The sequence below is a fragment of the Amblyraja radiata genome, chromosome 1 (assembly GCF_010909765.2).
Source record: "Amblyraja radiata isolate CabotCenter1 chromosome 1, sAmbRad1.1.pri, whole genome shotgun sequence".
In the NCBI taxonomy this organism is placed as follows: domain Eukaryota; kingdom Metazoa; phylum Chordata; class Chondrichthyes; order Rajiformes; family Rajidae; genus Amblyraja; species Amblyraja radiata.
Window position 1 is genome coordinate 141578558 of NC_045956.1, and position 12966 is coordinate 141591523.

General features: G+C 42.5%; 1 protein-coding gene across 2 annotated transcripts in view; it reads right to left on the reverse strand.

Annotated features, from left to right (window-relative positions):
• The window catches only part of mtmr12 (myotubularin related protein 12), a 77025-nt gene that overhangs the window by 63405 nt on the left and 654 nt on the right, over positions 1-12966 (reverse strand). The window lies entirely within an intron of this gene.

A 12966-nucleotide genomic window follows, 5' to 3' on the forward strand; every position in this document is an offset into this window, starting at 1 on the left:
TCCAGAGACACGACCTGTCCCGCTGAGTTACTCCAGCATTGGGGTCAAGAAAAGAGCGTTCACGTCGCGACCCTGTTTCTAACAATCTTTCCACCACCACGCACAAGAAGCGCAAGACAGACACCATTGTATGCAAATGCCGAGGCACACAACTTCTAATCTTGTCTGTGGACTCGATAAGAAGACAACTCCAGCATTTTGTGTTTATCTTTGGTTTAAACCAGCATCTACAGTTCCTTCTTACACATAAACACTACAATAGATACAATGCACCGACCGAATAGTTCTCAGCATTGTAGCACATCAGGTCCATTGACAAAGTCTAACATCCACAATGGGGTAGAGGCAAATCTGACAGTGCCTTAGCTTATGAAAGTACCATTCGGAAGCCTCCTCAGTTTGCAACCAGCAGACACATGAACAGTATGTATACATGAACATGAGAGACTGGTAGGATGGGTCGCAGGCCAGTGAGAGGCCACAGGCATCTTCTGCTGCATGGGAACTCCCCCGGTTTACAGCAATATATTTACAACTTGCAGGGAAATCTGAATGGTTGAGGCCCACATTTTTAGTTAAATATTTTGCTGAACAGCCACATTTCCAATGTGAACAAGGACCGCCATCCCCGATCAGTCTGAAGAAGGGTTTCGGCCCGAAACGTTGCCTATTTCCTTCGCTCCATAGATGCTGCTGCACCCGCTGAGTTTCTCCAGCATTTTTGTGTACCTCCAATATGAACAATTCAGGTTATGAATAACTCTCAGGAATGGAACAGTGCTGTCATAGACAATAGGTGCAGGAGTAGGCCATTCGGCTCTTCGAGCCAGCACCGCCATTCACTGTGATCATGACTGATCATCCACAATCAGTGCCCCGTTCCTGTCTTCTCCCCATATCCCTTGACTCCGCTATCTTTAAGAGCTCTATCTAACTCTCTTGAAAGCCTCCAGAGAATTTGCCTCCACCACCTTCTGAGGCAGAGAATTCCACAGATTCACAACTGTGTGAAAAAGTTTTTCCTCATCTCCGTTCCAAATGGTTTACCCCTTATTCTAAACCGTGGCCTCTGGTTCTGGACTCTCACAACATCGGGAACATGTTTCCTGCCTCTAGCGTGTCCAAACCCATAATAATCTTACATGTTTCAATAAGATCCCCGCTCATCCTTCTAAATTCCAGAGTATACAAGCCCATCTGCTCCATTCTATCAACATATGACAGTCCCGCTATCCCAGGAATTAACCTGGTGAACCTAGGCTGCATTCCCTCAATAGCAAGAATTCTACAATTTGGATCAAGGTCACAGGACCTACTCCTGTGGCTGGAATAAAGCTATCATAATGAATCAAAAGGTGCACGTGGTAAAGCAAAGGTGCCCCTTGCCTCAACATGCTCCAAACAAAATGAAAATAAAATCCTCTGCTGACGAATTGTAACATCACTCCCTCTTCTCCCATTTCCCATCAGGAAAAAGGGACAGCAGTTTGAAAATGCATACTGCCAGATTCAGAGAGTTTCTTCCTGGCTGTTATCAAGCAACTGAGCGTCTTCTCGACAACTAGTCCTGACCTCCCATTGGAGACCTTTGAGCTATCTTTACATTAGACTTCAATGTTATATCTTGCACTAAATGTTATAACTATCTATGCGCTGTGCAGGGCCTGATTGTTTTTAAGGATAGTCTTTCCTTTGACTAGATAACATGCAAGCAAAATCTTTTCACTGTACCTTGGTATTTATGACCATAATAAATTAAAACCAAAACGAACTTGATTTCTCTCTCCAGAGATTCAGCCAATTCTGTTGAGTATTTCACATCATCATTGACTCCAAAGATTATGAATTTGAAAAATTTGGACTTCAAAAATGCTTTCACATGCTTTTTGTCCTCAAATCCCTTTCCCTTTTAAACTGATTCTGTCAAGTCATGCACAGACTACTACTGGTTGCACAGTTGCACTCTGGGTGCATGACCTGCAGAGGTAATTCAGCATTTCTGACCTTACAGAGGTGTATAAAATTGAGAGAGGAATATATCAGGTAGACAGACGCACAGTGTCTCTTGGCCAGTGTTGGGGAAACGAGAACCAGAGGACATAAATTTAAGGTGAAGGGGAAAAGATTTTACAGGAATCTGAGGGGTAATCGCCCCCCTACCACACACACACACACACACACACACACAAAGGGTGGTGGGTGTATGGAACAAGCTGTCAGAGGAGGTAATTGAGGCAAGGACTTTTGCACCATTAAAGAAACAATTAGACAGGTACATGGATAAGATAGATTTAGAGGGATATGGGCCAAACACAGACAGGAGGGACTATTGTAGTTGGGACATGTTAGTCGGTGTGGGCAAGATGGGCTGAAGGGCCCGTTTCCACACGGTATGACTCATCCGCAGTGCCCACAATACAACCAAACTTTTACTACTTCTGACCAAATCTTTTCTGGTCTATGCATTCATCAGCATTAGGCAAATAAAAGGGAAACAAATGAAGGAATATGCAAAAAGTGGGTAAATGAAAGGTCAGCATTAAAACCAAGTAATTGCAGCAACTTCTGCATATCTCCAAGACTACCTCAGTCAAGAGTTATGCGGCATAGAAATTGGCCATTTGAGCCATGCTGACTGAGGTGCCTTGCTGAGCTATTCCAATAAGCCCATGTCTGAGCATATCCTTCCCAACCTTTCATTTGCACCTGTCTAAATGTATTTTAAATGCTGTTATTGTACTGTGGCAGTCCATTTCTCATGACAATGTTGTTTCACATGTCCCCTTTAAATTGTTCTCTTATCTTAAACTTATGTCCTCGAGCTTTAGACCCCAACTGATCATTCCACATTTATGCCCCTCAAGATTTTATAAACATCTTATGTCATCCCACAGCCTCCTTTGCTCCAGGGAATCCAGTCCAAAACCATTTCTTCACCACCTTCTCCACCTGTGCTACCACTTTCAGGAAACTCTGTATTTGTAGCACACCTCCCAGGATACCGCCATACATCATGTATGTCCGACCCTTACTTAACTTGCCAAAATGCTTCATTTTGTACTGAGCAGAGTTAAATTCCATTTGGCATTCTGATGCCCTCTTTCTCTGTTGATCTAAATCTTATTGTATCAACCTTGTTCATTGTTGACTGCACTAACAACTTGGGTGTCATCTGCAAACTTACAAATCACGCCACCTACGCTCCCGTCCAAATTGTTAATACATTTCTAACAACCAGGTAACCCAGCAGAGATCCGTGCAGCACACCACTGGTCACAGGCCTCCAATCTGAAAAACAACTCTCAAGTACAAGACTCCAACCAGCAAGCCAATCTCGCTGGTTATATCGCCCTGATCTCATGTGATCGTACCTTCTGGACCAGCCTACCTTGCAAAAGCTTTGTGGAAATCTATGTAGAAAAAATCTGTTGCTCTGCTGTAGTCAATCCTTTTGGTCACCTTTCCAGAAAACGCAATTAAATTCACGAGAAACACTTTTCACGTACGGTACATTCTCGCTGCGACCTGCGTGGGTTTCCTCCAGGATCTCCAGATTCCACCCACACTCCAAAGACGTACAGGTTTGTAGGCCAATTGGCTTGGCATGATTGTAAATTGTCCCTAGAGTGTGTAAGATAGTGCAGGTGTACAGGGATCGCTGGTTGGTGCAGATCCAGTGGACTGAAGGGTCTGTGTCTCTAAACTAAACAAAAGGAGGGAATACCCTGCATTTTTTTTTTTAAATCAACAAATTTGGATAATTGTTGTTCGAGTTATTCATTTTCTCCATTCTCTGCATTATGTTCACCAAAAATTGAAAATTCATAGGATTAGAATACATTTCCACTATTTCTGGAGCTTGTAACAAAGGAATCCATTGTGATCACATAATAACAGGCTGGAAACACTTGCCTACTGCACACAATTTGTCCACTGTGTTGAGTCTGAAAGACATTTATACCACAACTGGTACTTTCTCATGGTATGAATAAACTTTGGTGGTAATATTTATACTAAACCTTGTGACGGTGCAAACGTCCCATGCACAAACTTCACTTCATGCTTGTATGTCAACATTTAACTTGCATTAAATAGTGGCAACAGCAGTTTGAAATTTATAATGTAAATACAAGTCACTGTGACAGGAGTTTTTGTTTCTTTAAAAACTTTGAGCAACTGAAACTCTGAATTAAGAAAGTGATTTTTGTCGCTCAAAAGCCTCAGACATTAACCCAATTCAGCAGTAAGTGTAGACGAATTAAAGCTCAACTTTGTTCATTAATATCCCTTAGGAAGGAATGTGACTGAATCGAGTTGTTTTGATAACATTCCTACTTTTGCCAAGAATATTGTGGTTGGTCTCCAATCTTGTGCACATTGCCATGAAATACCTGGCCCCTATTCCACAGAATAACAACATGGAATTCCTTCGCAAGATGAAAATCCATCACTTGCTCCAAACAATGTGGCTTGCATTTTCCTTCCATTAGTCAAGAATATCCAATTATACTTCCATTCATTTTCCCTTTCTCTGCCGATCTGCCTAACAGTTGTCCCCCTTCAAATCTGATAAAAGGTCATCGACTTGAAATATTACATTTTTATTATCACCACAGAAACTCTCACCAAACTATTGGTCTACTTTTCTGCCCTTACACAGAGAACATTGCCACATGCCCTGTATTTATTGCTCATCCCCAAATACCAATGACCACCTTCTTATGACTGCACATTATCTGGTGTAGGTACCCTCAGTAACATCAGCGGTTCCAGTGTCGATAGTTGGATCCAATTACAATGAGTGAACAATTATACTATTTCAAGTGAAAACAGTTGAGAGAAAACAGAAGGTATGGACAGGGTGTTTTTGGTAGATGTGGATGGTTTAGCAGAAGTGCAAAAATCTTGGAATACAGTGAATGTTATAAATGATACACACTGCAGCCAAGGTAAATGAGTGGAAGAGTATAGGAATGTTTGAGGTGATATTGGTTGTATAGGAATTGCGTTCAACCAGGCAAGTGAAGTTTTACATTACTTTCTTAGCTTTGGGTTCTGCAAGTGAGTGGAAAGCTGAACTAATCTACAAACAATTTTAGTTGCACTTGGGACTTTTGTATGCACTAATACTTTTTTTAAAATTTACTGAACTTTCTTTTGTTTATTATCAGCACGGGAGCACCTCAAGGCTGCGTGCTCAGCCCCCTACTGTACTCACTCTATACTCATAGTGCGGACTCCGTCATCAAGTTCGCTGACGACACCAGTGTTGTGGGACGTAGAAAAGAGATCGACCGACTGACCAAATGGTGCCAGCACAATAACCTGGCCCTCAACACCAGCAAAACCAAGGCCTGATTGTGGACTTTGGAAGAGGGTGGAAGGGGACCCACAGTCCCGTTTATATCAACGGGTCGATGGTGGAAAGGGTCAAGAGCTTCAAATTCCTGGGCGTGCACATCTCTGAAGATCTCTGCTGGTCCGAGAACACTGATGCAATCATAAACAAAGCACATCAGCGACTCTACTTCCTGAGAAGATTACGGAGAGTCGGTTTGTCAAGGAGGACTTTCTCTGACTTCTACAGGTCCACAGTAGAAAGCATGCTGACTGGTTGCATCGTGGCTTGGTTCAGCAACTTGAGCGCCCTGGAGAGGAAAAGACTACAAAAAGTAGTAAACACTGCCCAGTCCATCATCGGCTCTGACCTCCCTACCATCGAGGGGATTTATCGCAGTCACTGCCTCAAAAAGGCTGGCAGTATCATCAAAGACCCACACCATCCTGGCCACACACTCATCTCCCCGCTACCTTCAGGTAGAAGGTACAGGAGCCTGAAGACTGCAACGTCTAGGTTCAGAAACAGCTTCTTCCCACAGCCATCAGCCTATTGAACTAAACGCAAACAAAACTCTGAACATTAATAGCCCATTATCTGTTTATTTGCACTTTATCTGTTTTATTTATTCAGTGTGTATATATTTATATAATGGTATATGGACACACTGATCGGTTCTGTATTCATGCCTTCTATATTCTGTTGTGCTGAAGCAAAGCAAGAATTTCATTGTCATATCTGGGACACATGACAATAAACTCTCTTGAATCTGTGTCTACAGTCCCATTGTGCTGCTAGAAGCAAGAATTTATTGTTCCATTTTTAGTACAAGACAATTAAACACACTTGAATTTGCCTGCTGCTACATTTTATATTTCTGTATCAAGTTCAAATGAAGGGCTCTACCATGAAACATTAACTGTTTCTCTTTCCACAGACACTACCCAACCTGCTGGGTATTTCTAGCATTTTCTGATTTTGTTCCACATTTCCAGTAGCCAGAGATTTTTGATTTACTGTTCGTATTTATAACACTGGTTAAGTTTAAATTTGTGGTGAATGGAACATTCTGCAACACGTCGATGGAGGAAGACCGTGATGGTAAGATCTTAAATGCGAATGGGTAGGTAGAAAGACATCCAAACAGTCCTTGCCTAATAAATATCAGTTTTGTTTACTATAACGTGTACCAAGATACAGTGAAAAGCTTTTTGTTGCGTGCTAACCAGTCAGCAGAAAGACAATACACAATTACAATCAATCCATTTACAGTATATAGATACATGATAAGGGAATAATATTTAGTGCAAGGTAAAGCCAGCCAAGTCCAGTCAAGGATGGTCCAAGGGACATCAGAGGTAGATAGTAGTGTAGCCTGGAATAATTTATCTACCTAAACCCAAATGCTGTGCTAATCATATTGCACACTTCATTTTCAGCTGGATTGTGCAGTCGCAGAGTGTGGAAACAGGCTCTTCGGCCCAACTATATCCCAGCTACACTAGTCCCACTTGCCTGCGCTTGGTCCATATCCCTCCAAATCTGTCCTATCCATGTACCTGCCAACTGTTTCTTAAACAATGGGATAGTCCCAGCCTCAACTACCTCCTTTGGCAGCTTGTTCCATACACCACCCTTTGTGTGAAAAAGCTACCCCTCGGATTCCTATTAAATATTTTCCCCTTCACCTTGAACAAATGTCCTCTGGTCCTAGATTCCCATATTCTGGCAAAAGACTGAGCATCTACCCGATCTATTCCTCTCATGATTTTGTATACTTGTATAAGGTCTCCCCTCATCCTCCTGCACTCCATGGAATAGAGACCCAGCCTTCTAAACCTCGCCCTATATCTCACACCCTCTTGCCTGGCAAAATCCTCGTAATTTTTTTCTGAACCTTGACAACATCTTTCCTATAATATGGTGCCCGTAACGGAACACAATATTCTAAATGCGGTCTCACCAACATCTTATACAACTGACCACCTTATCTACCTGCGACCCGATCGTCAAGGAACCATGCACCTGTACTCCTAGATCCATCTGCTCTACAACACTACCCAGAGGCCTGCCATTTACTGTGTAGATCCTGCACTTGTTTGACATCCCAAATTGAAACACCTCACACTTCTCTAAATTAAATTCCATCAAACATTCCTCCGCCCACCTGGCCAATCGATCCAGATCCTGCTGCAATCGTTCACAACCATCTTCACTATCTGCAAAACCACTAACTTTTGCATCATCAGCAAACTTGCTAATCTTACCCTGTATGTTCTCATCCAAATCATTGATGTAGATGACAAACAGTAACGGGCCCAGCACCGAACCCTGAGACACACCACTAGTCACAGGCCTTCAGTCTGAGAAGCAACCTTCCATCATCGCCCTCCTTCCTTCCACGGAGCCGATTGGCTAGCCATTCGGCTATTACTCCTTGGATCCCATGTGATCTAACCTTCCAGAGCAGCCTACCATGCGGAACCTCGTTGGATGCCTTACTGAAATCCATGTACACAACATCTACATCTCTGCCGTCATCAACCTTTTTCGTCACCTCTTCAAACAAATGTATCAGATTTGTGAGACACGACCTCCAATGTACAAAACCATGCTGACTATTCCTCATCAGCCCTTGCCCATCCAAACGCCTGTATATCCTGTCCCTCAGAATACTCTCCAGTAACTTTCCAACTACAGATGTTAAGCTCACCAGCCTATAGTTCCCAGCATTTTCCCTGCAGCCCTTCTTGAAAAGAGGCACAACATTTGCCACCCTCCAGCATCTCTCCTGTATTTAAGGACGACTCGTAAGTTTTAACCAGGGCTCCCGCAATTTCCTCTCTAGTTTTCCGCAATGTCCTCAGATATATCTGATCAGGCCCCGGAGATTTGTCTACCTTCAAACACCATAGCACCTTCAGTACTTCAACGGAAAACATGACAGTACCTTCAGTACTTCTTCAATGCTCAGAAGCCTCAGCCTCTGCCCCTGCCCCAATAGCAAAGGTCAATGAAGAAGCAGCTGGCACTGACTAGGCCAAGGACATTGCCAGGACTACTCCCATGTCTTTAGAATAAGATGATTAGCCTCCAAAGCCACCATCCCTGGTGCAAGGCATAACTCTAGCCACCCAATTATTAGTCCACCTGCATCCATCTATCACTTGACAGATTTTGTCATCATCCCCCCACCTCTCTTCCAGCCTTCTCCCTCACCCATTACTACAATCAGTCTGATTGTGACTTTTCTGTATGTTTATGTACTAATGAAGATAATGGCAAAATTATAAAAATAGATTTATAAAAGCAAAGGTAGACAAAAAGCAAGTCACAAGTCTTAATAAGTCATAGGTAGATCAGGCTTAAAAAATAATAATAATAATTGCATTTACTGGACTGTGCAACTATTACATCACAAGTTTTCACCAAAAGGAAGGAAATGTTAAATGCAGCCATTTCACATATGCGTGTGGAAGCCACAGGACAAAAAGAACATTTTTTTTTTTCCCCCTTGGTGTACAAGGTTAAGAAACATTTAAGATCTTAGGGAATACATGATACAAAGTTACTGCGTGCCTTCGTAAATGAACAGATCTCATATACGAATAATGTCTGCTGTCCTGCTAATTAACATTGGAATTGTGCATTCTAAACTGATGTATTGATGCTATTTGTGTCACTGATCTCAGCATGCTGTGTCTAATATGTGAACACATTAGTAGAAATGGCTGCAATGGATTATTTGGCATTCTGTGGTAAACAGCAGTTTTCAGATTAGAGAATAACAGGCAATAGTGATCTACAGGAATCAGCTCTAGGACACATATATGGGCATGCAAGGAATTGTTCAAATTTGCAGGCAACACTTAGCCGTCTGATGCAAAAGGATTGGGACTGTGGCATCTTGCAGAGCTGTGCTTAAACTGGTTGGCGTATTTACCAAAATTAAAATGCAACTACACTCCCAAAGTATTTACCTTGCTGTAAAGTGTATCAGATCACGGATAGGTCACAAGAAACTCAATACAATAACAAGCTTCTCCTCTTTAAACACAATAATTATAGGAATAACAACTTGTTCTAGCTTGAAAAAGTTGCTCAGCCCTATTCATGTCAGACAAGCCGCTCAACTATAATTATGCATACTATTTCAAAATCAACACCGTGCAACACACCAGTGAAATTACCAAATTTGACATTGCCTCAATTTCTCTTTCGTAAGATAATTTGATTATCACATTTGAACATATAAACTGCTGGCTAAATCTTCTGTTTTTAAAATGTCAGAAGCATTTAACAAATAAAAATTGGTCTGTTGCGTCCAACATGATATCCAGACTGATACCATCTGCCCACATTAGACTCGTATCCTGTCTTTTTAATCCATTAATGGGGTGGAAAACTGCAAACTTCACATGGTCCGCCCTGTTTTGACAAATGCAATCAACCCGGTGTGCACATTCAAATAGAACAAGTTGTCCTACAACTTTAGGCTGTGCACACCATATGCAAGAAGAATCCATTAATTAATTGATCTATTAATTGACATTAATTAACATTGTAATCAATCTGCATCCACCACTTTCTGTGGCAGCTCATTCCTTGTAACTACCACCCTCACGTGTGGAGAAACTTGCCGCTTAGGTCTCCTTTAAATTTCTCTCTTCTCACTTAAACTTGTGACCTCTAGTCTTAAACTATCCCATCCTATGATAAAGACCAAGATTTGCCCCATCAATGCCACTCAATTTTATAAACCATCAAGGTCTCTAAACCCCAGTCTCTTCCAATCCATGTAGAATAAACCCAGCCTATCGAATCTCTCCTAATGTAAATCTTTCCATTCCAGGCAACATCCCGGTGAATCTCTTCCACACCGTTATTAATGTTACCACATCTTTCCTGTGGTGTGGCAACGAGAACCCGACACAGTACTTCACATGTGGCCTGCCCAGCATTAATATAGCATCTCAAATGTTGTATTCAAATGCCCCGGATTCTGACTGGATAAGTATGCCTCCGATTCTGAAGGCGTACATGTCAAATGTCATCCTCAGAAAGCTACTTGAACCTCAAATAACTTTTGCACTTTAACACTCCCAAGTTCCCTGCCATTAACTGCACATGTCGTTAGTATTTGATATCCCAAAACACATAAATTCAAATTTCTTCGCTTAAATTCCATCTAACGCATTCCATAACTTTCTACCTGATCTACATCCCTCTGCACCCATCTTTTCTACTATTCCACCATTTTAGTGCCCTCAGCAAACATACATTCTCATTCAATTCATTCATCTGCATGACAAACAACAGTCTAAACCCTGATCCCTGCAGTGCACCACTGGTAAAGATGATACAAAGTGCTGGAGTAACTGAGCGGGTCAGGCAGCATCTTTGGAGAACATGGAGAGGTGACATTATGGATTGGAACCCTTCTTCAGACTAATTGTAAAGGAGGGAGAGGGGGGTGGTGGGAGGGAAAGAAGAGATAGAAAACCGGAGGAGAGGAGGAAGAGGACAAAGCATGGCAAGTAATTGGTTGATGCAGACGACGTGGCTTTTTGATAGACAGATGGCTGGATAAAGGCAAAAGATGCGAAGACAAACGTGAAGACCAGGAAAACTCAATCCTTATTCCATCTGGAGGAAGGGTGTAGAACTATGGGACCCAGAGGTGACGCGGGGAGGGATTCATCTAGGACAACAGGGGGGGGGGGGGGGGAGACAGGGCGGAAGTGTGCTCCAGATAACTGTGAGAGTTGGTCTGTAGTAGATGTCAGTCGATAGTCTGTTCCATGACGGAGACAGAGAGATCAAGAAATGTATCAGCAATAGTCAAGTGAATTTGAGGGCAATGTGAAGGTTAGTAACAAAGTTAATGAAATCAATGAGTTCTGAATGGGCCAAGAGTCAGCCCCGATGCAGTGGTCAATGTAGTGAAGAAAGAGTTGGGAGATAGTGTCACTCATACAAGGACTGTTCAACATAACAGACAAAAAAAGCTAGCATAGCTGGGGTCCATGCAAGTGCCCATGGCTATATATTTAACTTGGATAAAGTAGTTAAAGGCAAGGACAAGTTCCACCAGGCAGAGGAGTGCATTTGTAGAGGAAAGTTAATTGAGTGCCTGTTCATGGAAGGACTGGAGGGTTTCATGACCTCCCCGGTGGAGGATGGAGGAGTAATGGGACTGGACATTCATAGTAAAGATGTCAACGAGGGCCTAGAAATCAAAAGTAATTGAAGCTTTGAAGGGCATGCGAGCTATCTCCGATATAGGTCGAAAAGGGCCAGGCGGGGGAGGGGGGGGGGGGGGGGGGGGGGAATAGGATGGAATCAAGGTATTTGAAGATGAATTCTGTGGGGCAGGTGCAAGCAGAAATAATGGGTTTGCCAGGGTCACCTGTTAGAAAATTTTGGGAATGGGATAGAAGTGGTAGTGCGGGGCTAGAGAATAATCAGGTTGGAGGCTGTTGAGGGTAGATGGCGAGAGAGGATGAGATCAGAAACAGTATGGGAGATGACGGCCAGGTGTTCAAGGGGTCATCGTCCAGCATGGTAGAGGTCAGCCTATGACAGCACCACTGTCGTCATGACTGCAGATTTGCAGTCAGTAAGGCATCCTTCAACCACTAACCTCCACCTCATCCGACCACACCTATTTTCGATCCATTATGCCAACATACCTTGGATCGAGGTGCCATAACTTTCTGGACCAGTCTATCATGCATGTTGGAGAATTTGGAAAAATACAGCACAGGAACAGGGGCTTCAATCCGCCATGTCCCTGCTAAACACACCCAGGCAAGCCAATTTCATCTGCCTGCACATCATCCATAATCCTCAATTCCCTGCATATACACATGCCTATATAAAAGGCTCTCAAACACCACCATCATATCTTGTCTTCTCCACCCGGGAAGTACGTTCCAGACATCCACCACACTGTGGACAAAAAAAATGCCCTGTATATCTCCTTGCTAAAGTCCACGTAGGCCACACTCAACTCCCTGCCTTTATCAGTTTTCTTAATTGCCTCCTCAAAAATCAGAACCAGATTGGAGAAACAGGATTTCCCTGTACAAACAATTCTATGGCTGCCAGCTTCAAGGAGGTTCAAAGGTTATAGACAATGCCAGACATAAGCATTGTAAATGAGATCTCTTACACGTTACAGTGTTCAATTTTTTTTAAGTAGCATTGGATCGGGAGAATGTGGATCGATACAGTGTCTTTATCAATTTAAAAAAATGTAAGTCTTAATATGGAAGAGCATTTGGAACGATTAAAACAAAAAAATAACATTGTAACTTAGTGAGGCTAAGCGATTTGCATTTGTTAGAACATCTATCCAGGGTATTTCATTCAATTATTCCATCTAATTGGTCTGCGATGATAAATTACTGCTTGCAGGAGACACTTATGTTTTATGTACACTTACATCTGACAAAACTGAAGCAAACCCCCAAACATTTAAAAATAGGTTACAAAGCATTACATAAATGTTGGCGGAAATATAGTTGTGCATGTCAGGATATGTACTATTGCAAATGCTTAATAGAGGTAGACTGGTAGAGGCCTGCATTTTATAACACAGGGCGACGCATGCCACACTGATTCAT